We start from the raw sequence: 25,465 nt of genomic DNA on the forward strand, positions 1-25,465 counted from the left end.
TTTCCTTTTATTTATTTTATTTAGTACTTAAGATGCATATTTTTCTGTATATACTCAATACACATACATACATGTCTTCTTTGATATAGCTTATTTTTTTCTTTATATTCTAGCACCTAGCATAGTGCTTGGCCCAAATAAATACCTAAGTGTTTGTTGCTTTAAATCAAGTTTATTCTAGTGGATAATACAATATATGAATATCATTTTTGTACATGCTAGCTGTAAGTTTGTTTCTTTATGAAAAGAGCTGATCATCACAACGAATTGCAAATGTTCCCAATATCCCAGTGGTTTTGGGAAGCTTGTGACCCATTCTTATTTGTTTATTATCTGTGAACTTCATTCAGTTCACACCATCAAATCACTGAAAGGTCTATACAGGGTGTTTGGGAGCCTGCCTTCCCTGTATGACACTTGATGCTCAACATATATTACTGAAGTCAAGCAAAAAGCAAAAAGAGACAATATGCTTTTGTTCTTGCCTGTGTCTGAGGAGTTAACCACAGACTTTTTTTTTTCTTTAAAAGAGGCACTTTGATTAATTCCTGAGTATATAAAGCCACAGTCTCAGGAGGAGATTTAGTGAACTAAATAAATAGACTATTTTAAGACATCCCACAAAGTTTAAATTTGTTAAAAAGGAAACATCCTAACATGAGTTTTTATACAAATTTACTAATTTCCAAATATATTTAAATTCAGAGTAGAATTTTATGCCATATAATTATTCCCTAGAAAGATAGAAAATCCTGGGCAGTCTTTTCTCTTTGTATAATTATGCCAAGAAATAATTTTTCTTATCTATAGAGTACCTCAGGCTAGTGTTTTGTACCTCACAGACACTTTATTTTTTTGGTTTCTTGAATTTAATAAAAAAATTTGAATGTAGTATAGTATAGTGGTAGTAAGCCTAGATTTGGAGTCCAAAGACCTTGTTTCCCATTTTACAATTCTGCTACGTCCTATCTCTATGAGTTGGGGGGGACATCATTTAATCTCTCTGGCCTTCTTTCCAATAGAATGAAGGCAGTGGCTGGATGACTTTTCAATTCTATTATATTTTTGGATCCTGTGATCATAGTAACTGACTGACCTGTATCTATCAATATAAGGTTTGCAATAGATTTTCTATAGATTATCACACTTGATCACCAGGATGACTATTGTCAGATAGCAAGTGAAAGTGATAGTTTTCTCTTTTAACAGATGAGGAAATGGACAATCAATTTCCTTATATTTACCCAAGGCTGTATGATTAGGTATATTAGAGATTCTCTTTTTCTGGCCTATTCAGTGAACTCAAGACTATTAACACTAACTTTTTTGATCCATCTTGGGTTAATAATAGTTCTTTAACAAGTTTGAATAACAGTTGTTGAATTGATTTATTTTATTTATATTATGAACTTCATCCTTCAGATGGAAAAATCAAAACTCATAAAAGTTAGGTAATTTTTCCATTTTTTTTTTTGTGAGCTAGTTATTGGTCTAGTTAGCGATATAAAATAGGCATTTTGAATCTGTTTCTATTAAAAAACTTATTATTGGTCTAGTTAGCAATATAAAATAGGCATTTTGAATCTGTTTCTATTAAAAACTTATTACCTATAATTTTTAAATAATAAAAAGTCTCAGATTGCCTTTCTTGCATTCCTGACTCATTTTCTTTCCAGATATTTATGACTTTATGATTCTGTAATTTTAAAGTTATACTTTAGCAAGTCTATTAAAATGTTGAAGTTAGGGGAAAAATAACTTAATTAACAATAGTTTAATTCTTAATTCTGACAAGTTTTTTACTATGGATAATGTCAAAATGAGGTACATATAGAGAGTGTACATATATATATATATACATATATATATATATTTATGTTTAGGAATATACATGAAATTTATGACTATGTGTATATATATATATATATATATGTATAAACAAATATGACATGGAACACAAAACTTTATAAAATCTAAAAGAAGGCAACGTATTTAAATTAATGCTCCCTGCCATATAAAATTATTACTTTGTAGTTAATTATTCAGTGCTTTTTGTAGTCTCTCTGTAAACTCTTCTACCAGGTGATCTAGTTACCCTTCAGAAATGAGATCTTTCTCTTAAAAGGAAATTGTTTCTAGTGTTTTGGGAAGGTTTTTTCTAGTTAATGATTACTCCAATTTGGTCTCCTTTTAAAAGAACAAAGAAGGGCAAGTACAAATAAATCAAAAAATGTTATATAAGGGCAGAGAAAGTAGTTGTAGTGGATAGAGAGGTGATCTTGAAATCTCAAGACATTCCATGTGAACATGGGCAAATTATAGATCATCTCAGTAACTAGGCAACTTTCTAAGACGATAGGTTTCAGGGAAGTGATTGAGTTGCTTTGGGAAGTGATTGAGTTGCTTTGGTAGGGGTTTTCTTCTACACACTTCCCTACATTAATAAAATCATGGGAATGCACCAAAAAATAGAAAAACTATAGTTCCTTGAGGGCAGAAAATGCTTCATTTTTGCCATTGCATCACCAGCACCTGACACAGTGTGTGGCACATAGTGGGTATTTGATAAATTCTGATTGAAGTGAGCTAAATAGAATGTGTATTAAGAGGGATAAGGGACAGAGTCTGGAATAATGATTCCTTGGTATGGGGAACTTTGTGGGGAAGAAACATCCTTTACCAGTGCATTTCAACTCCTCCTCCTCCTCCTCTGTAGCTTAAGAGCCTTAAAGAGTTGTCTAAAGAGCTCTGAGATTTGACCATGAAATAAATGCTCCTCACCAAAAAAGCAGAAGGTTATGAATACCCTTTAAATTAATTCCTGAAAATTAGGAATTTTCAGAATTCCTAATTCTGAAAAAAAAACCAACAACAGAGTTTTAAAAAGTATTGTGGAGTTTTGAATCAGTAATAGTGAAGTAGAGGATTGGTACCCAGCCATTAGACCTCTTTAAACTGCCACATCATGAAATACTCTAGATATTCTCCTTTGGGTAGCATCCTCCTGAAACCATAAGTTAACATATAGGGAATAGCTTATTGCCATCTTGTCTTTTTTTTTTTTTTGGCCAAATTATACATTAGTATATTTTTTACCAATATAATATTGGTATAATATTTGTATACTTATTTAATAATACCCAACATATTATAATTATTCTTTAGCACTGGAAGAGGCACAAAAGAAAGCTGAGCAAATTTATAAATTTGGGTTCTGATTACACTTTTGTTGTGATCAAACATATCAATTCTCTTAGTGTAAATACTGCTTTATATCTCTGTTAAGTGTCAGCTTGTAAAAGTGTTGGCTAAATCTTGGCTCCATTAAGGAATGCTAAATGGGTGAAATTCAAGCACATGTTAAGTAACTCGTAGTTATAAATAGACATGCAAAAACAAATTATTTAAAACATTTTTTAACAAAAGAATTATGAAGAAAACATGAATACATGCATTGGCTATCGTTTTTCTTCTTACAGACATCATTTAGCATTTAGTCTTTAGTACTGGCATCATTTCTGAATATCATATTTCCCCTGATGTTTATACATTCTGTATTTATTTTCATTTTTAGACATGTATGTCAGGGTAAGACAATTGAACTGAAAGGGATCATAGAGGCTTTTGAAGCCCCCCCCCCCTTTTTTTGCAGGAGAGGAAATGGAGGCCCAGGGATGCTATGTGACTTGCACAACAATATATATAATATAGACAAAAGAAACCAAGCCTTTCCAAATAAGATCATTGAAGCAGGAGCTAAAGCTGAACTTTCTAGGCTGAAATACACATATGCACATACACATATTTATACATACATGTACACGCATGCATGTGTGTACATGTAAATATAATGACAGTCTAGAATTTTCCCCAGTAAATAGAAGATCTGATTACTATTGAACATTGGGGTGTTTCTTTAAGAGACCCAGTTCAACTCTTTTGAAAACAAACTCCAATTGCTCAAGGTTTTTCTTGGGGCTCCTTAATTCATTGTAGCCTCAGGCCAATGAAAAGCTACTTTGAAAAAATTTACCAAGTTATAAAGAAAATACTTTCTTAGGTTTTTTTGGACACTGATATTGTGTAGTAATTACATTTTATGAGCTTAATTAAATAACATTTAGGTAAAAAAGCCCTATAAAGGGGATTGGAGATTAGGTCCTTGAGCCAAAACAAAGGCAATGCTTCCTCCCCGCTCCCCACCTCTTCTCTCCACCTGCTTGGAGAAAGCTGTATTTCTTCAGACAGCCCTCATAATTGCCCTTCTGTGCCTGATTTGGGCCTCAGGAAAGGCCCACAGCATCTGTAAAGCTGGCAACAAAATGGTATTTCCAGGCAGGCACAGGGTTGCTGAATCGCGAGCCAATCACCAGCTTTGTCTGAGCAGCTGAGAAGTTTGCCGTGTATGACCAGGGTGTTCAGTAACAGACCTGAGCCCAGAGCACAGTGAGCAGAGCAGAATCAAGCAGAGCCCAGCAAGTGTTAGGGTCAATATTTATAGACCACTGCCTTCTGGAGCCGCCTCCAGGAGAGGGCCAGGGCCAGGGCAGGCAGGCATGGAAAGAAAAAAAGCCTTCAGTGCAGGGAAGGCAACTTGGAGTTTGAATTTCCACTGCTGAAAAAAAATTTCTTTTTGACCATGAGGTTCAAGCTTTCCCTGCTGAATCATAACACTTTCCCACTGAGCTATGACAAGGGAGGGAAAAAAAGCTAAAAGAGCAAGTCTGTTTTGAGTCAGAAGGTAAGTCATTAGTGAAATCTTCACTTTCCCTTGCTCAGCTCACTGCTGATTGCTGTACTTCGGGCTAGTGCTTTGGGGTTAGTCTAGAGTAATAAGTCACTGGTGGGCTGGATGCCTGATGGAGAAGGGCTCTCCAGGCTGCCCAGTTGTGGGTGCTGCACTATTCTTTGTAGCAATGTGTAGGGTGTGGGATGGAGGGGAGGGGGAAACATCTGAATTGTGAGATTGTATGCTATTTCTGATCAGAAAAACTATACCAGTTCCCTGTTGCCATTCTCTTTGGGGTTAGAGGGGAGGAAGAGAAATAATCGAAACATCAGAATAACCAATTAGTAAATCCCTCCTAACCCTCCAGCTGGCATCAAAACATGCCTGAAAATAAATCTATAAAAGTTTATAGATTTAAAATGTAACTTAAACTGAAAGCTGAAGACTAGAATGGGATATAAGGGGAAAGTTTGAGAAGTTTTGAGTATGTGTAGTATACATTCTTTCTGAAATTAAACTAGGAGTGTCCTTCAAGAGCGCTAAAGTTGATCATTGGATACTGTTTATTGCATAGATTCTGAGCATCAGGCAAGTGATGAAGTTTCAGAATAATCTTTTTAATCCTTAGATGAAAGAAGTTCCAAATGCCTTCGTGCATTTCTCATGTGTTCTGTTGACATGGTTGTCTATAAAATATGAGAAAAGAACACTTACTCCACAAAGCTTCCTCCCCATCTCAAATATAACTTTCAAACATCACTACTGCATACTCTCTATTTCTTTGATTTTTTCAGTTCCAAATTCTAAAAATATTGAAAAGTTCAGGGAGAAAATTCATCTAAATGTATTCTCATATTAACAAATCCTAAAATATGTACATTTGGGTTTATGACATTTAGTTTTGAAGATAAATATATTACTTCACTAAAAGAAAGGACGTTTTTCACTAAAAGAAAGGATACAGTAGTGACTAAATATTTGTTTGATGAATAAGTGATTTGTCCAGCTAGTATTAGAAATTTAATCTTCTGTCCTTCAGGTCCAATGTTATCCACTATGCCCTCTAGTGTTATGAGACACAAACATCAGATAGACATACTAGTTCTTCAATAGGAGGAAAAGAAATCTTATAAAATAAAATAGTAAAGGCAAATTTAACTACTTTTTGGGGGCCAAACAGCAAAAAAAACAAAAATCAATTGAGGATTTAAAATAAGATATCTATCACCTCATTAAAATACTTTAATGTTTTTCTTTAATGTATTATCTGTTGAAAAATATTTCATTTTTTAAAATTTTGGAATCAAGGGATTTTTTTGAGGAAAAAGGAGGGGATCAGGGTCAAGGTGAAGCAACCTTGACAGGAATACAGGAGAGCACGAATGAAGGATGGATAGAGGAAGATAAGGATCAATTGTTATCTACATTGTTGAAAGGAGTACCCACATTTTTGAGATAATAGACAGATCCATTGGTATGTACACACGTTCATAAACATATAAACATATATGTATGTGTGTGTGTTTTAAAAAGCTGAAAATACAACCATCACTAACTTTGTCAAGCATTTCTCTCTTACAGCAACTAGACAGTCAGACTTCTAGTACAAACCTTTTAGAACACCCAAGCTAGATCATGGCTCTAAAATTTTTCCAGACTAAAGTTGCAGTTTCATTTTTAAATTATATTTTAAAATTTTTTTTCATTTGTTGGATCAGGCAGGATTCACATTTACACCCTCTATAGATCTGGGAAGTTTTAACACTGATAGTATGGTGGTAGTGGTTTGATTTGCCTCAAACAAAGTCCCTCCTATCCCTTGCTCAGGGTGCTTTGATGCTTCAGCTTCAGCTTGCCTGAACTAGGGTTCTGATAATAGAAAGGGAAAGGTAGAGATAGAAGCTGCAGTTGCTACAAAGGATGTGTCAAACAAGATGTTGTAAATTCAGATTTTGAGCTTGTGTAACTGGGGTATTAATGGTATTATTTTCTGGAAATTAAAAAAGTCAAGATTAGATGATTTAGAAGAAAAGATGATAAACTCAATTGAAGAGATTTTAGATTCAAGATGACAGTGAGATATCCAAAATGAAAATATGTAGAAAAAGGAAGAAATTTGTTCATTTTTGGTGTTGTATTACAGAATTATTCATGTGGAAATACCAATCACTATATGTCCCAGGAAAGAATCTTTATAATTTGATATGACTAGAAATATTAATCACCTGGTAGTTTTTGTTCTCGTGATGAACCGTTTTACAGATGACAAACATAGTTTATTGTCAAGTCTATACTTGATGCCTTCCAGCCTGGTAAAAGCTAGCAGAATTTGCAAATAACTGACATCTTCTAGAACCCATCATGATTCCATGTGATGAAGACTTTACTACAAATTTAGTGGCTATAACATATTAATAGTAAATATTTCAAAAAACAGCCATGTGGTTTTTTGTACATGTGTTTCAATATGAGAATCAAGGTAGATTTGCAAGGTAGTAAAGTTGTCTTCAACATCTCCATTTTCCCCTTTCTGTGCCCCAGATTTCCTCCAATCTCTATTCAAGTATCCTACATTCTCTTATTTTTTCAAATTTTGAACAAAGAGAACAGAGATATAAGCTATCTCAATGTGCATTGATCAGTATATATGATTATGGAATAGAAGGCTTAATGCATTGTTGAAGGAATTTCAAGCACTAATCAGATTTATAATGGAGATTTTTGGACAAAAACCCTTCCATGAGCTACTGAAATAGTCATCTGTAGTATATCATTCCACTTCCTGCAAGAGACCTTTCCAGATCCTCCTTTTCCTTCTGTGATACAGCATTCCTTTTTTTTGGAGAGGTGGGTTGGAAGCAATTTAATTATTTTATTAATGAGGTCAACAGGTTATTGAATTTAAAAGGATGGTCATTTGGCTATCTTTTAGACCAAAGACAAACATTTCATCAAAGTTTCTTGAGATTTGTGAGGGGAGACAATGTGAAAAGAAAAATGGAAAAATTGATATTGCTTGACAAAAATCAAAGAGGGAAATCCCCTTTGATGATATTAACAAAATCAAAAAGGGCAATCCCCTTTGATAAGTAGACCTTTCAGATAAAAGACGCAAAGGAAAAAAATAGATGTCTCCCTTCCTCTGGAAACCACTGATGCAGTCCCTTCACTCTGGTATGGTCTGTTTTTCTCCAGCCTAGAGCATTCTTTTTGAGATTGCCTTCCATTATCTGCCCTTCTTTCTTTCTGTCCTTCCTTTTTTTTCTCTCTCTCTCTCTCTTGCTTCCTTACTCTTTTCTTTTTTTTCCTTCCTTCCTTCCTTCCTTCCTTCCTTCCTTCCTTCCTTCCTTCCTTCCTTCCTTCCTTCCTTCCTTCCTTCCTTCCTTCCTTCCTTCCTTCCTTCCTTCCTTCCTTCCTTCCTTCCTTCCTTCCTTCCTTCCTTCCTTCCTTCCTTCCTTCTTCCTTCCTCCCTCCCTCCCTCCCTCCCTCCTTCCTTCCTTCCTTCCTTCCTTCCTTCCTTCCTTCCTTCCTTCCCTCCCTCCCTCCCTCCCTCCCTCCCTCCCTCCCTCCCTCCCTCCCTTCTTCCTTCCTTCCTTCCTTCCTTCCTTCCTTCCTTCCTTCCTTCCTTCCTTCCTTCCTTCCTTCCTTCCTTCCTTCCTTCCTTCCTTCCTTCCTTCCTTCCTTCCTTCCTTCCTTCCTTCCTTCCTTCCTTCCTTCCTTCCTTCCTTCCTTCCTTCCTTCCTTCCTTCCTTCCTTCCTTCCTTCCTTCCTTCCTTCCTTCCTTCCTTCCTTCCTTCCTTCCTTTCTTTCTTTCTTTCTTTCTTTCTTTCTTTCTTTCTTTCTTTCCTTTTCTTTCTTTTCTTTCTCTTTCTTTCTTTCTTTTCTTTCTTCTTTCTTTCTTTCTTTCTTTCTTTCTTTCTTTCTTTCTTTCTTTCTTTCTTTCTTTCTTTCTTTCTTTCTTTTCTTTCTTTTCTTTCTCTTTCTTTCTTTCTTTCTTTCTTTCTTTCTTTCTTTCTTTCTTTCTTTCTTCTTCTTTCTTTCTTCTTCTTTCTTTCTTTCTTTCTTTCTTTCTTTCTTTTCTTTCTTTCTTTCTTTCTTTCTTTCTTTCTTTCTTTCTTTCTTTCTTTCTTTCTTTCTTTCTTTCTTTCTTTCTTTCCTTTCTTTCTTCTTCCTTCCTTCTGCTTCTAGTGGCAAGAAGTCAAACAAGTTACTGAGTTTGACTATATAAGTATACCATTTGCCTTCCCACTATTTAATGGGTAAAGATAGGTCTTTGACTACCTTGGTCCTGTGAGAGAATCTTTATCTAGTTGTTCATTTAGTTTTCATGCATTTGCCTTGGTCCAATTTATCACACTGACTCATTGTCATTTTTGGCCTCTAATGAAAACAAATAGATTCGAACCCAGAAGTGTGTGTGTGTGTGTGTGTGTGTGTGTGTGTGTGTGTGTGTGTGTGGTGTGTGTGCGCGCGCATGTTTATTCCTGATGTTTCTGCCATCTCCAATTAGAATTGGTAGCAAGAATTTCATCAGTTTTCCTGATTAATCCAAGTTATATTAGTTTGCTCATAAGCTGTGTTCAGCATGTTTTCTCTAAAACAATTTTTATCCTTTGTAGCTTAGTCTGTATCTTCATTGACCTAAGAAGAATTCAGTTATAACATCCTGGTTTATTTTTATTTCATTTTTTTGGAACACTCAGATATGAAGTATGACTTTTAATTAGCACAAACATTATCCAAGGACTCTGAGTTGGAAAATTTCATATCAGTATCTGTACTGATTAAACAGCTAATATTTTATCTGAGCTAGCTATTAATATTGCTCCTCTTTTCAACTTTTTGTTTCCTTCTTTTTATTAAAATTGTGGTTTCAAATTTAGAATACAAAGTTGTGGTATGATATAACAAATTAGTACTTTATTGGATAAACTAAGTATTTCTACAGGTGAAATCATCCCCTTTCTTTGTTCCATCTCTAAAGCTTTTTAAAATTTCATCAACAAAATGATATATTTTTATTTCTAGTACTAGTTTTGTCCACTAACCTTGAGATATAATACTGTATGTATTGTCAGGGCTTTGTAGACCAATTGAGCCTGACAATAATAGAGAAAGAAAGCACGGTGACCCAGGACATGAAGTTCTACTGAACTAATTCAGGGCTCTTTGAATATGGATTTTTTTTTCTTTTGATATGAGCCAACCTGCAACCTGGAAAGTCTATTTGAGTTAATCATTAATGACTGAATTGGAATTTGTACATATTCTTACTAATAGAAAGAGACAACTCATTTTAGAAAAAAAAATTCCCCTTTTTTGTTACAGGTCCAAGTACCTTGATCATAAGGCTATTATAACCTATCTATCTGAGCCCTCTGTGTTACCTTCACTGTCTTGGATTTACAGTGTTCTTGTACCCTATGTTCACTCCAAAAGGAAAATAAAATAGAAATTGACTTATTACTATAATTTAAATTTCTTCACTCACTGTATTCTCTCTAATGCTTGGGTGTCTTCTGATCAAAGTGGACACTTAAACCCTCTCCTGGAAGCATAGAGATGTGCACATGGTATTTTTAATCTCAGATATTATGTCATTAGAGCAAGTAAAGTGTTTGAGAAGGGATGTGTCTGAATAATCTTGGGCCTTGGGATCTGTACTACTTCACTTTTTAGTCATTATAAGATGCTTGTGGCAAGCTTCAGGTCTTACCTGCTACAGGTTTGGTTGACTTGCCTAGCATAAACTTATTTTAGAAGATGGAGGAGCATGAACCATCAAAGAATATGGAGTGAAATGGAGGCAGGAAGAAAGGCTATTATTTATTCAGTAGTTGTTAATGAGTATTCAGTTTTGCTATAGTGTACCAAATTGTCACTCATTAGACAGTGATAGTGCTATTTTAGCCAAATTATAATCACAAAGTACCCTAAATATTAATAAAGAAAAAGAAATACTATCCAGATGAATTAATCCACAATGCTCCTCTTTACCTAAATGCTCTTCTGACTGTGTTCAAAACTATTCATGGTAACACTCATTACCTCCTGCCTAATGAATCTATTCCTTTCATACCAGTTAGAATTTAACACATGACCTCATGTAATAGTGAGAACAAGAACAATTTACTTAAAATAGAAAGCATTGTGATATTAAGGAAGTATCGAATGACAGTTAGTATTAAACACAGGAGACATAGTTACTGTTTTGAAGTACCTTCTCCCCTCAGATAACTCAGGTTATGAAGGTTTTAGTTTCTAATCAGGGAAGTTCTCTGTTCCCTTCTCTTGTAACTTATCCTTCCTACCATTTTCTCTCCCGTTCTCACTCTCATGTTGTTTCTATATAGAAATATGGTAGGCAACCACTACTATTAAATTTAAAACACATTTTTGTTAGTCCTTTTAAAAAAAGTAGTTAGATTTCCTCTTTTATTATTCCCTCCAAACAGCCATTTTAAAAATGGATTCTTAAAGTGGAATCTTTCAATGTAATTAAAAAAAAAACTATTTTGTTAACTGTATTTTGATACATGATCTGCAACACAAAAAGTTTAAGCACCCCTGATTTATAACCTAAGAATTTTTTTTAAAGATAAAAAAGAGAAAATACAGATCAGAACTAAACAACATGTTGAAAAAAATTAACATTATATGTGCCATTGGATATCTCTGGATCACCCTTATTCCTTTCTTATAAAGAGATGTCTTTTCATATACTTTTCTTTGGGGTCAATTTAAAAAAAATAATTTTGCAACATTCATTTTTATAACTTTATTGTTGTTTTTTCATTGCATTTTTCAATGTATAATACTGCTGTCCTTATATGTGTTGGTTTTCTGCTTCTACTTTCCACATTGCTCTGTATTCATCATATTTATTATTTCATATATTTCATATTCCTTTACCTCAATTTGTTTAACTGTTCCACAGTTGATTAGGCATCTACTTTGTTTCTAATACTTTGCTACCAGAAAAAAAAAGTGCTTCCTGGCTATGTGGAGATTATATATTTGCTTTGATAAATTTCTTTTTATCAGTGACCTCCTTGGAATGTATGCCTACAGTGGGGTTTTTGGATTAAGGAATACATATTTTAGTCACTTTATTTGCATAATTTCGAATTGTACTAATTCACAGATCTACCAATAAAGTTTGTAAGCCTATCTTTTCATAGCTTGTATAATACTGACTTCCTTCAGTTGTCATCTTTGCCAACTTAGTGGCATCAAAAATCTTTAAATTAATTATTTTTTAATACACATTGCTTTGTGAATCATGTTGGGAGAGAAAAATTGTAACAAAAGGGAAAAACCATGGGAGAGGAAAAAATACAGAAAAAAGAAATTAACATTCAATATCCACAGTTTTTTTTTTTCCCCTGGATACAAATGGTATTTTCTATGCAGAGTCTGTTGGGATTTGACTTGGATTTAAAAAAAAAAAATTATAGTTTTCTTATTATATTGTGATTTGGAGCATTCTATCATATGACTGTTATTAGTTTTCTATTATTTTAATAACTATTCATATCGTTGAGTGATTATTTGATGAAGAAATGGTCTTTGTGTGTGTGTGTGTGTGTGTGTGTGTGTGTGTGTGTGTGTATGTGTGTATAAGTTGCTCATCTTAGATACCAAACTTTTATCTAAAAAACTAGATTTAAATGTTCTCTCCCCCCAAAAAAGAAAGTTAACTGCTTCTTACCTTAGATATATTAATTTTGTTTATTCAGTAGACTTTTCATTTAACCAGAAATGCTGATTTTTGTCTTTTATTATCACTTCAATATATTTTTGATTAAGAATTTACATCCTTTTCCCACAGAAATATATATGATTGTCTCTTCTAATTTTGGAATGAAATTTAATATTCAAGTAATGTGTTCCTTGATAATTTATTGTAGAATATACTGCAAGAGAATCTTATCTTGATTTCTACCAAACTGCTTTCCAGCTTTCCCAGTAGATCTTATCAAATTTGGAGTTCCCTATCTATGTCTTATGTTAAGTTTTTCTTTCTAGCAGTGCTAGAACTATTTCACAGAGCTGTAATTATCAAAACAGTTTAGAAATGGATAAGGAATAGAATGGTCAATCAGTGGATCAGATTAGTACACAAAATTTGGAAGCAAGTTGAGAGATCTCAGGTATGCCTCCAAAATATTAAATTACACACATTTTAACTGAACAATATGCAACTACATCTACTGCTATTGCTACTCCAAAGAGATCAAAGAAAGAGGCTGAGAACCCATGTACACAAAAACGTTTATAGCTCTTTTTGTGGGGTCCAAAATTGGGAACTGAGAGGTTATACATCAACTGGAGAATGGCCAAACAAGTCATGGCATGTAAATGCAAGAATTTTGCTGTGAGAAATGATGAATTTCATGGTTTGTGGGAAGACATATGAATTGACGCAAAATTAAGTGAGCAGAGTTATAAGAACAATTACATAGTAACCATAATATTGTGATGATAATCACCTGTAAAAGACTTAGAAACTGATCAATGTAATGACACTCCACATCCCTATAATTCCAAAGAACTCATACCAAAAAAAATTGTATCCAGCTTGAGAAAGAGAATTTTGATGGTCTGAGTGTAGATTGAAAAATTTTTTTCTTTCTCTCTCTCTTTTTTTTTTTCAGAATACAGTTGAAGTGAAAATTTGCATGACTTTACATTTGTAATGGATTTTCTATATATTATCTTCTCTATGGATGCTGAGCTTGTGGGAACATAGTGAAAATTTGGATCGGAAAATAAAATAAATTGGGTTTTTAAAAAGTGATGAAACAGTCTATCAAAACATTTATTAAGTGCCAATATTATGCCAGTCACTGCCCTAATCTCTGAGGGTACAAAGAAAAAGGAGAAATGAGTTTGTGATCTTGAGAATTTTATAGTCTAATGGGAGAGACAACATATATAAATCATTATACAGAAAGTAGCTACAAAGTAATCTGAGAGGGAATAAGAAAAGCCTATGAAAGATAGCATTTGAACTGAATTTGAGAGACAACTGTAGATTAATTATAAGAGGTAGAGGTGGCAAAAAGAAGCTATCTTAGTGCTCAAGGATAGATAGCCAGGCCAGAAACATGGATGGAGATTTAGGTGGCTCATTGGATGAAGTGCTATGTTTAGAATCAGGAAGACTAATTCATATTCAGCTTCAAGTATTTAATAGCCATGTAACCTTGGACGAATAACTCAGATTATTTATTTCAATTTCCTCACTTGTAAATTGGGTATGATAATAGAATCTGATACTGTAATCAGGGTATGATAATAGAATCTGATACTGTGATCAGATGAAACAATATTTGTAAAGCATTTGGTGGTATACAATAGTGTGTAGTGCTATGTAAATGCTGTTGTTGCAGCTACTGAAAAACAGAAGTAAGTCAACACCAGATTAAAATGCAATTAGGAAATATTTAACAAAATAAAAATACTGCACAACATAGGTAATGTCAGTATGTGGTTTTTTAAGTCAGTATACTGTACTCAGGAATCCTTATATATGATTTATTTCACCAGATTTTAGTTGAGTCTGACATGACTTAGTGTACATGGCATAGAGTAAGTATGAGAAGACTGTAGGGATTAGAATCGAGGAGAGGTTTGATAGTTTTTAGTATTACGATAAGGAGTTGTTTAAAATATACTAGAAATAATTAGATAGCTACAAGGAGTGCACAGTTAAGAATTGTTTATTTAGGTATTTTAGCAGGTAAAATATAATCTTGTACCTTCCTTCAGCAATGCTTAAGACCCTTTACACATTTTTTTTTCTATATGGGTCCAAAAGACCCATTCTTTTTGGAGAATTTTGGAGAATTTTTGCATTCATACCTTGTGTCTTTGTTCTTATTTTGGGGAAATTATATGACAGGAACAATATTAGGTTTTTAGAGAAATTTGCTCTGCTTGACCCAAGAGAACAGAACTAGGAGGTAGATTTTACATAAAAGCAACTTTAACCTTGAGATAAACACTTTTTTTTTCCACAGTCCAAGCTGGGCAAAAGTAGGATGGGCTAGTTTGACAGAGAGCTGTGTTCCATAATAAGAATTCTTGAGAAATCTACAAAGAGAAAAATTATTCAAGAACTTTTGCTGTGTGTTTACTGCACATGATCTTCATTTTACACTACCTTTATACTTTGTTTTCATGAATCCTGTGTATATTAATGGGAACATCGCCTCAAGCTATTTTAATAGCTATTCTTCTTACTATACCATCTTAGTAATTTGTTTTGTTTTTTGTTAAAAAGCTAATAATCTGTTTGATTATTGATGAGATACGAATTGGTAGGGGCTTGTGAGCCGCAGTAATTGCAAACCAATCCCTCAGGGTTAACCCTGAGACTAATAATTAACTGCTTTCCTGGGATGTGAATGAGAATTTAGGAAGTGAGCTGGCTCTCAAGAGGGTGCTATATATGTGAAGCACTTTGCAAACTTGGAGACACTATACAAATGTCAGATAATATAATGAAGGACCAAGGTTATATATTCTAATTATTCATGATTTAATTGATTTGATTAGTGGATCCTTGAAATAATCACAGAGAGCCTAGCCAACTGTAATGCTCTTCGGTGCCTACAGGACTTTGCAATCCTTGTACCCTAAAAGGCCATAGTACATACAATGTGTCTGAAGTAATTCTCTATCAACAAAGATTCTGTTAATAAAGCAAGAGATTTGAAGTTTTCCTAGAGCACTCAAAGTCTGCATTCACATTTAATATTTACTTCAGCTAAACCCACTCAAGGGCTTCAGGCCATAACAGTTTGTACAAGAGCAACAATAATATGTTGGCAGTTCATTACTCTTAAAGCTCTGATTTCTATGGAACCATGGAAAAAGACAGAAATGTAAAATGAGCATACGGATGTGTGCTTGTTTTATTCCACCTTTCTTTCCCAGGTATGTAAGTACTAACAAACTAACCCTAACTCTTACTCCAAGAAAAAAAAAATAGATTAGTTGGATTTGCATTAAGGTCTTTGTATTTTGTGATTAATAAAGGAATACAACATTTAAAAATAAACATTTTTCATTGAGGGAGTAAATTTTTAAATTATGCCACATATTTAATTTATTATTAAGTTTTTTCTAATGGCATGATATATTCTGCTTGCCTTTCTTACTAACTTGTATTACATATCTGCCATTGAAGAAAAGGTGTCCATATTCTACCAAATCAGTTTCAAGTCAATGGCTTTGGTCCCTTAAAATCTTTGGACATCTATAGTGTTGCCTTGGTTTAAATGAAAAGAAAGCTTTAATTTCTATCAGAAAGGGAATAAATAAGGAACACCAGTTAGCTGACTTTGTTCCAAGTATATAATAGTGAATAGGTTATACCATGTATTGTTCATTAAGTTTGCATGTGACATAGATTAAACTGTGCAAGAATCCAAGTGTGATATATGGAATAGCTCTGTTGCCCTCTCCTCCACTCCCTTCCAGTATTAACTAACAAGTCAGTTCCTTCCTCTTCTTTACTCTGGGATCTTCTCTCATGTGAGCAACTTTAGATTTCATTTAATTTAATTTGGCAAACAATTTTATGTCAAGAACTATCGTGTTAGGTGTAATGGAAACATAAAAAAGAAAAAACAATTCAGTTCTTGCCCTCAGAAAGCTTTAATTATTATTGTAGATTTTATTAGGATTTATACAACAGATATGACAAACAATATGATTTCAAAATTCCCTTGGTACTTAACTAATAAAATGAATGCCCTTGGATATTATACAAAATTGAATCCAACTTTATACCAAATTGTGTTCCAGAACAAATAGTTTTACAGTGAGAATATAGTATTTTGACATTCAGTTACACTAACATTAGTTTAAAAAAAATTGGGGAATGCTATCTGTATCTTTTGAGATCCTAAATTTAATTCTTATATTTGACAGACTCCATACTCTAAATACTCCCTGAATTTCCATACAAGTGCAAAGACTATCTTAAAGTATTGAAATATTTGGGATTTTTTTGGCAAGTGATTAAATAAAATGGAACTTTATTTTTGGTAGGCCTTTTTGGGTCCTTAATTCTCTTTATAGAATTTTTTCCTGCATAAATATTTTGGTTGATACCTTGACTATTTGGAAAGTAGTTATTCTTGCTGTTATCTTCTTTCTTGGCCTATTTGGGAAAAAATCAATCCAAATGAATTCAACAAGTTTTTAATTAAATGCCCACTATGTGCAAGGTACTGAAGAATCCCTGCCCTCAAGAAGTTTACATTTGGAAGTGGTATGGAGGGATGGAAATCCAAAGAGAGTTTAAAAAAAAGTCAATACATAGAAATAATTAGGCATAGGATGAACATTCTGACATAGCTAGGTTTGAAAAGGCCTGATGTTAGAGGTGGCCCCAGGGTCTAGACTTGAAGGGAGGCAGATATTCTTAGAGGCAGAGAAGAGGAGCAGGGATTTTTCCAACCTAAAGGAAAGTCTGTGCAAAGTCATTGAGGTGAAAGATAAAATGTTATAACAAAGATGTCTGTGTATCAGGGAAATAAGATAAAGATGTGTGATAATTTTGGAAAAGATAAGTAGGAGACAGATGATGAAAAGTTTTAAATATTAAACATGAGAGATTGCACTTTATATTGTAGGCCATGTTTATAAGGAGGTACTTTCCATATGTCATTTCCCTAAATGAAGGCCTCAGCAAGACAATAACTAATGGGAGGAGGGGGCCAGGTGGAGGCATAAACCAGGGTGAGGATGTCAACTCTGTTATGCCATTAACTGGTGAATGGATTCTGCCTTTCTAGTCTAGGCAAGATGAGAAAAAAAAATAAAAAGTTTCCAAAAACTCCTAAGAGAGGTAAAAATCATCATTGGCCAATCAAGTACAATGAATTCCATTTCAATAAGTTATATTGTTATTATTCTAAAAGAAATACTTGAAAGAGCTTTTAATTCTTGTCTTGACTTACTAGCTTAAACCCCTCAAAGTACCAAAGTACATTGGTAAGAATGTTCCAATGTTATGATTTTGAAATTGAACAATAGTTCAATATCTTAGCAAGCTGTCAAGATATTTTCATTGATTTTATATTAATATTGGAGCAGAGACAGTCATTTTTAGTGCTTTTACAGCTGTAAAAACACGCTTATTATAAAAACAGACTAAACTGTATCACAGAATTCCCAGTGCCAGCAGCATTTTAATGCTTCATTATGGCCCCAACATTGAAAGCATCTGTCCTTCATTTAGGTTATTATAAGTTAGGGTTTTTTTTTAATAACACAGACAAAATTAGAAGGATTTACACAAACGATGTTTCTTTATGTTGCTTGGAAAAAGGAGCAAAATTTCTCAGAAAAAAATATTTCTTAATAATTTACAGCCTCTGGATTGATATTCCAGTGTCTCCCATAAAAGTAAGCAGTCATCTTATAGAAGTGACCAGTGGAATCCATGGTCATGACAAGAAAATATTTTTAAAGCATTCCTGAACAAATATATTTTATAATTATCTTAAAAAGAAGAAGAAATAAGAAAGGAAGTTAGATCTGCCAAGTTTTGTTCTTGTTTTCTTTTTTTACCATATTATTTCATTCTCTTCCTAGATCCTTGCACAGTGATTTGCACACAGTTATTTCCAACATATTTTGTTGTCTACAAACTGTTAACTAGTCAGGAAGTCATAGCTTCTAGGGAACAAATGTGTGTTGCCATTGGTGAATTCTGATGGACTAAACTAATTTAAAATGTAATGTATAATTTTAAAATTAATTTTCACAAAGAATATGCTTACTGGATTTTATTTTACAGACTTGATCATATGAAAAGAATAATTCTATTAGTCATGGCCATTTCTTTAGTTCCTAGTTCCTCATGTATTCTTCAACAAATTACATTTGTTATTTCAAATATATATACTGTTGCAGGTAGAAATGATTCTTTTACTTGTACAGCTAACAACTCTCTCAAGTCTTACGTAAAAAGTAGAGGTTTTTTTCCCCCCACTTGTGTCCCGTACCACTTTGGTAATCTCTTGAATCATATAGATTCCTTCTCAGAACTACATTTTTAGATGCATAAAATAAAAAATACATAAGATGAAAAGGGAAACCAATCAAATTGAAATACAATTATTAAAATATGTTTTTTAAAAAAGTTTCCAGATCACAGTATTAGAACTCCTCATATAGATAGTTCTTGAATAACTGTAGCCAACAACTACTTAGATGGGGGTCCCATCTTAAGGTGCTTTTTTGAAAGTTTTTTTTTTATTTTTAAATTTTTTATTTTTTTGAAACTTTTTTTTCCATTAACATAGTCCATTGTTAGGATTAGAACCCTTTCAAGCTTGGTAGTACCTATCCAAGTTTACAATTCACTGGCACAGTCTTCTAAAACCCAAGGTCTCCTTTAAACTCTTATCAATTATCCACTTCGGATTTTAGTCCTGCCTTCTTTTTTGGTCCAAAACTGTTAGTCTAGCTCATCTAAGTAATGAAGGTTAACACCTACTCAGCAGCTTACTTACTGAAAAGAATTGCATATGGAAATGGGAGGCAGTGTGATGATTTGCCTAGGATGAAAAAAAGCAGTATTTGTCCCTGGTGGTTTTACTTGAACCTGAGTTTACTTGAACCTGATGTTCTTCATAAATTCAGAAGTACTTTCCCATGTCTTATTTTATGGTGTATAGTTTAGGACTAGGAAAATGAATCTACCGAATATTTGAGACAGTCTGACCTTTGCAGAGATCCACCTCCAGGAAAATTTCATGGATTCTAAAAATGAAAAAAATATTTGAGAAGATATGTACCAGTACTGACTATTTTCTGGGATAGAAGTAGCCTTCTTTGATAATTAAAAACAGAGTTTTAGCTTTTCATATCAACAGTGGTTATAGGTGAAACTCCTCCTTATTCTGTAAAAGAAATATCTATTCCTTCTATTTACAGTTCTTAGCACAGTTCCCAGAACATAATAAGTACTTGATATGGGTTTTTGATGATAATATAGGTTTATGGTTAAGTCTAAGGCAGGTTTTCAAGTTTTTCTTGAATTTTCCTTCCTTGAGTGGTTTAGTCTTCTATAGAGAATACTTTTAAAGGATGCAACAGAAGTCAACTTTTCTTTATTAGAGATAAAACACCTAAAAAAGTAGATCCAGCAAATAAATAACATGTAAATATAGAGAGGCAAATTCTAGTTATAATGATGCTAATTTACCAGGCATTGGGAAGGAAGAGGATAATTTCAACATGTCTCTAAATATGGCAAGTAAAAGTCTGTTCAGGTAGATAGCAAATTTGGTTAAGGCAGATCATTACTTAAGGAGAATAGTGAGCTAGATAAGGATTAATCTAGTTATGATTCTTTTTGATTTGGGGTTGCAGTGCCTTTCCTTGATAATTGTTTATCTCTGGTGTCCTTCCATCCTATTCACCTCTCCTCTCTGCAGAGTCAAAATTCTCCTATTCAGTTCATCTTCCATCTCCCCTCTTTTTTTCTCTCTCTTCCTTACCTGCTCACTTGGGATTGAGTGGTGGGAGGACTCTCCCATAAATCCCTTTGTCAATAAGGGGCTACAGAGTTTTTGTCTTACTGGTTTTTTACCTAAATGGCAGCTGTCCTATTTCTCAACTTAGTGAGCTGAGACCTTTATTCAAGCCATTATCACTGTTATTACAATCTTTTCCTAACTGGCCTCCTTGTTCCCAGTTTGAAACTTCTCTCCAATATCATCTTCCACAAAACTACCAAAGTGATTTTGTCAAAGTCTTGGTCTATCAGGATAATTAATACTTCAGTAATTAATAATATAAATATATAAATAATAAAGATAATTAATAATTCAGTAAAACTTTTAGTGCTTCCCTATTACCTGTGGCATCAAATAACAAATTCCTCCACAATTTAAAAATCCAACCTGGCTCCTTTTATCTTTTCTAGCTTTATTATAAATCACTTCCTTTTATGTATTTTGTTAAGTGACTTGCCCAAGGTCACATAAGTAGGTCTTGAATCTAGAACTGTTTTGCTCTGAGATCAGTTCTCTAACCACCACACCAAGCTACTTCTTATAGTCTATCTAATGGTCCTGCTGACAGAATGTAATGTTCTTAAGGTCAGGGACTATTTCATTTTTATATTTTTATCTCCTATACTTAGTAATGCGGTACCCAATAAATGAGAGATGTTTAGTAAATGTCTATTACTTAATTCTCAACTGGAGGCAATGCTTTTGAATTTCTTTAGGGATGTGAGTGTACACATATAGGTGAAGTAATATTTTGGTTACATTTGCTAAGACAGTATTATAATCCAATATCATTGTAGATAGAATGAGAACAATGTAGAACAGATCCCTCCATCTCACTGGGTTCCTCCTCCTTTCCCCCATGCCATTTAAAATAGTTAAGTAGTTTGTTGGGACCTTCATTGAAGTTGGAGGTTGGTTGGGGGGGGGAATCTAACTAGTTCTTAGAAACCTAAAATCACAGTATATGTTATCCAACGTCACCATTTTACACATGAGGATATGATGAAATCTATAAGATTATCTAGTCAGAGGCAGAGCAGGACAGAATTCTGAAGGACTAATGCTTCGAGCAGTCCTTTTATGACATTTCCATCTCTCATAAGGCTTTAAAACCCTTCTGTCTTCTCATCTTACTTGAACTCGGTCTGACTACCAGAGAGCAAAATTAATGAGGCAGGCTAGGACGGGAATCTGAGTGGAGATCTGCATATTAGGCATTATCATTAAATTTTTCCTAAACACCCAGGATGACTCTATCCCTAGGCTTTAATATAACAAACAGATGCTCTAAGCCATTTCATTGTATTAATCGATAAGAAAAGCACTATTTGGAGGTGCCTTCTTTTGGGGGAAGGCAGACCATATGAATAGAGCTATTGAAATAATAGTTGTAGAAATATTCCATCAATCAGAAAGGTGTACATAGATAAAGAAGGATGATGATGCTTTGTGTACTCCATTATTGTACCCTTTTGGCATGGTGAACTTCGTTGGCTTTATGCCCAATTTCAAGTGTATTGTTTGGAAAATTCAGAGCACTTATAAAGTATTTTTTAAAATGTCTGGTTTATGTCTCCTCCATAAACCAGTTACTGTTAGTTGTTTCAAACTCCCTGGATATTCTCACTAAATTATCTAATGGTAAAGAAGCTAAAATTTATTCAAAGTGCTGTTTTTTGGGGGGAGGTGGGGACATGAGGGTACTCATATAAGATATCTCTTTTATTGGTTGCATCAAGATTGCCTAGTATCATAAAGCCATAAAGTCAACTAGAATGAATAAAGCAAGACAGATTTTTTTGTTTTATTTTTAAAAGAGCTAAAAATGTTATAAATAAAATAAGAACATTAGAGGAAAATATTTTGAAAAGAAGTGAGATCTTTGGAAGAAATACTGGAAAGGAATAAATTAGGGAAGAAAGAGAGAGGGATCATTCCATGCAGTCAGAGTGTACAAATAGAAAATTATAATTTTAAGGGGAAGGAAAAGCTGATGTCTCTCAAAACTTATTTTCATATCAAAGGTTCCAAGGGTAACATACACATAATGTTTGATGAGATATACATTCAACTCTATAATTTTATTAACAGGGGAGAATAGTCAATTAGGCAATAAACATTTATTATATACTTACTATGTGTAAGTCCTTATAAGGACACAAATTTGAAATTCCGAAGGAGTTTACAATGCAAATCTGGAAGACACACAAAACAAAACAGAAAATTTGGGGCAAAGGGAAGATACCTAAGGAGGGATATAATGGAAAAGTGAAGTTCAGTCTGATGACAAATAGTGAGAGCAAGAGTAAATTCAGGAAGAAATTCTTCATAGCTAAATAAGCTAACTTTAGGAGGGTGGATCATGAAGATGGCTTTTAATAGAAAAGAAAGAATGGGTGAGAATCTTTGATTGGATGTTAGATGATAAGAGTTGAGAGGAAAAAGCAAGCTGAGCTGAGTGTACTCTTCTCACCTGCACCTGTATAGCAAGATGGGTGGGGGAGGGGGTAAAAAAGTGAAAATAAAAGTAACAGAATAGGATGGAGTCAAATACATAATTAGCAACTATCAACTTAGGAAATAAGTGGATGACCTTGATAAAAAATCCAATAGTATTTATTTGCAAGGAAAAGACACTTGAAACAAAAAAGATTAACAGAGTTAAAATATGGGATGTGAGCAAAATCCATTATGCTACAGTTAAAATTTTAAACAAAAAGAATGAGTAACCATCATGATCCCAGACAAGGCAACAACAAAACTTGACAATAAAAGAGAGATGATGAAATTAAATTAGACCAAAAGATTTTATAGACAATGAATCAATATCAATACATTGAAGGGAGTAATATCTAAATATTTAAAGGGAAAAGTAATGGAATTACAGGGAAATATGACAATAAAATTACCTCAAAATGAGAACATCATTGCATCCCTTTTAGACATAAACAAATCCAACCAAAAATAAACAAGAAGTTAAAAGCATAATACAATTTTAGGAAAAAAACAAGATATATTAGAACTCTAGAAATTGTTGAATGAGAATAAAGTGTGTATATGCATTTCTCAAATAGGTATATTATGTTTATAAATTTGGCTATATATTATATTACGGCTTTTAAAGAAATCTTCACAAACAAGTGTAGGAAAACAAATTACATTATGACTGATTTGTTGTTTCTGTGGTTGTCTTTTCAGTTATACCCAACTTTTCATGACCCCATTTGTGGTTTTCTTGGCAAAGATACTGAAGTAATTTGTTGTTTCCTTCTCCATCTCATTTTACAGAAGAATAACTGGATTATGATTAATTAATAGCATGATACAATATAATTATATTTAATAAAGATCCATTGAAGAAAAGATTAAAAAGCTATTGCAGTCTAAGTAACTTAATCGTAAAGAATTAGGAGGTCAAAGATTCAATCATAGAAACAGTAATTAAATTAATAATAATGAAAAATGAGGAAACATTTAAAAATCTTTCAGATACAAACAAAAGCAGTCCCCAAGAGAAGGCTTATATTTCTGAACACTTTCATCAAGAAAAGAGAAAATAGAGATCAGTGAATTGGGTGAGCACCTTACAAAACGTTAAAAACTCTAGAAAAACAACAAATCTTAAAGCCCCAAGTAAAAATCAGCGTAGAAATTCTGAAATAAAAATGATGAACAAAAACGAGAGCAAAAAGACCATTGAATAAACAAAAATAGGAGCCATTAAAAAATGGCTAAACCTCTAGTTAATTTGCTTTTTTTCTTAAAAGAGAATAAAAATTATCAATATTGATAAAGAAAAAAAAAGAATTCATAACAAAAAATAGCAGAAATTATCTTGCCTAACTTTCCATACCAATAAGAATAATGAAATAGAGAAATATTTAGAAAAATATGAAATGTCCAGATTAATAGAAGAAAATACAAATTTAAACATCAAATCTTAGAAATAGACATTGATAAAACAATAAATGAACTACCTCAAAATATTGGCTCCAGATTAGCTTCCAAGGGGATTCTGTCAAACAATCAAAGATATTTGCAATAATAAAATAAAAAGAATTCTACAAATTTTTTCAATGACCAAATTTTCCTTCTATTTAAAACAGTGAAGGTCAAGATAGACAGTATTCTTAATGAAAATTGTGGTAAATGAAAAAAAAATTAGTAAAGAGATTATAGCAACATTTCAAAATGATTATTCTCTGTAATTAGATTAAAAGTACAGAAGGAATGTAGTATTGGTTCAAAATCAGTAAAACCATCAACATAGATACCATTAATAACATTATAACAGTAATCACTTCATTATAACAATAGATGCAAACAAAAAAAGCTTTTCACAAAATATCACACTCATTTCTGTTTAAAAATCAAACAAATGAGAAAATGGAAGTTTGCTAAGCAGTACCTACCTAGCTAAAAATCAGGAACCAAGATTATATGTAACAAAGATAAACTATAGGCCTTTCCAAAGAGATTAAATGTAAAGTAATAATGTAATTTCCATTCTTATTATTTGTTAGAAAGGTTAGTCAAAGCAATAGAACAAGAACATGAAAGTGGTGGAATAAGCATTGTTTACTTTTTGACGATGGTATAATGGTTTACTTAGAGATTCAACTAAAGTTTTTTGAAACAACAATTTCAGCAAATATTGCGATATAAATGACCAGCATTTGCATTTATTACAAACATTTCATTAGAACAAGATAGAGAGGGAACTTTCATTTAAAATAATTATAGAATGTGTTAGTATACCTATGGAGACACACATTGGACCCTTACAATTAATAATTCAAAATTAAATTTATAGAAATAAAAACAAATAATTAGACAAATATGTAGTGTTCTGCAGGTCTCTGGAGCAGCGTTTGTTTCACCAAGAAAATAGCCAGGCGTTAAAGTCCAAATTCTTTATTGTCTCCTTGACTGGGGCCTGAGCTAGTTTGGTCTCAGTGAAGGAAATGCAGGAGGGCAGGCCAGCCACCACCCTGGTGTGAGATGGAGTGAATCTCTGAGTCTGAGGGCTTGTGCCTCCAGCCATCACAAAGGTGGGAAATGGAATTAATCTGTCTCTCCTTGGCTCCCAGACCTTGAGCTCCCTCTTCCAGTCTTCAGTCTTCTCCAAGTCTGACCCTGGCTGAGTTTGTCCCAGCTTATATGCTCTATTATAATTAGATCATTTACAGTA

At 33.3% G+C, this 25,465-nt stretch overlaps 1 protein-coding gene across 11 annotated transcripts in view; it reads left to right on the forward strand.

Annotated features, from left to right (window-relative positions):
• The window catches only part of BMPR1B (bone morphogenetic protein receptor type 1B), a 497,487-nt gene that overhangs the window by 287,828 nt on the left and 184,194 nt on the right, over positions 1–25,465 (forward strand). Inside the window, exon 1 of one of the 11 annotated variants that reach the window (XM_074275380.1) lies at positions 3,913–4,741. The exons of 8 other annotated variants lie outside the window; for them this stretch is intronic. The gene's annotated coding sequence lies outside the window, so the exon portion shown is untranslated. Of the gene's footprint in view, positions 1–3,912; positions 4,742–25,465 lie in introns of those variants that run through there. 2 more of the 11 variants (XM_074275384.1, XM_074275373.1) reach the window with 2 other exon arrangements.

This window comes from Sminthopsis crassicaudata, chromosome 6 (assembly GCF_048593235.1).
Source record: "Sminthopsis crassicaudata isolate SCR6 chromosome 6, ASM4859323v1, whole genome shotgun sequence".
Classification (NCBI taxonomy): Eukaryota; Metazoa; Chordata; class Mammalia; order Dasyuromorphia; family Dasyuridae; genus Sminthopsis; species Sminthopsis crassicaudata.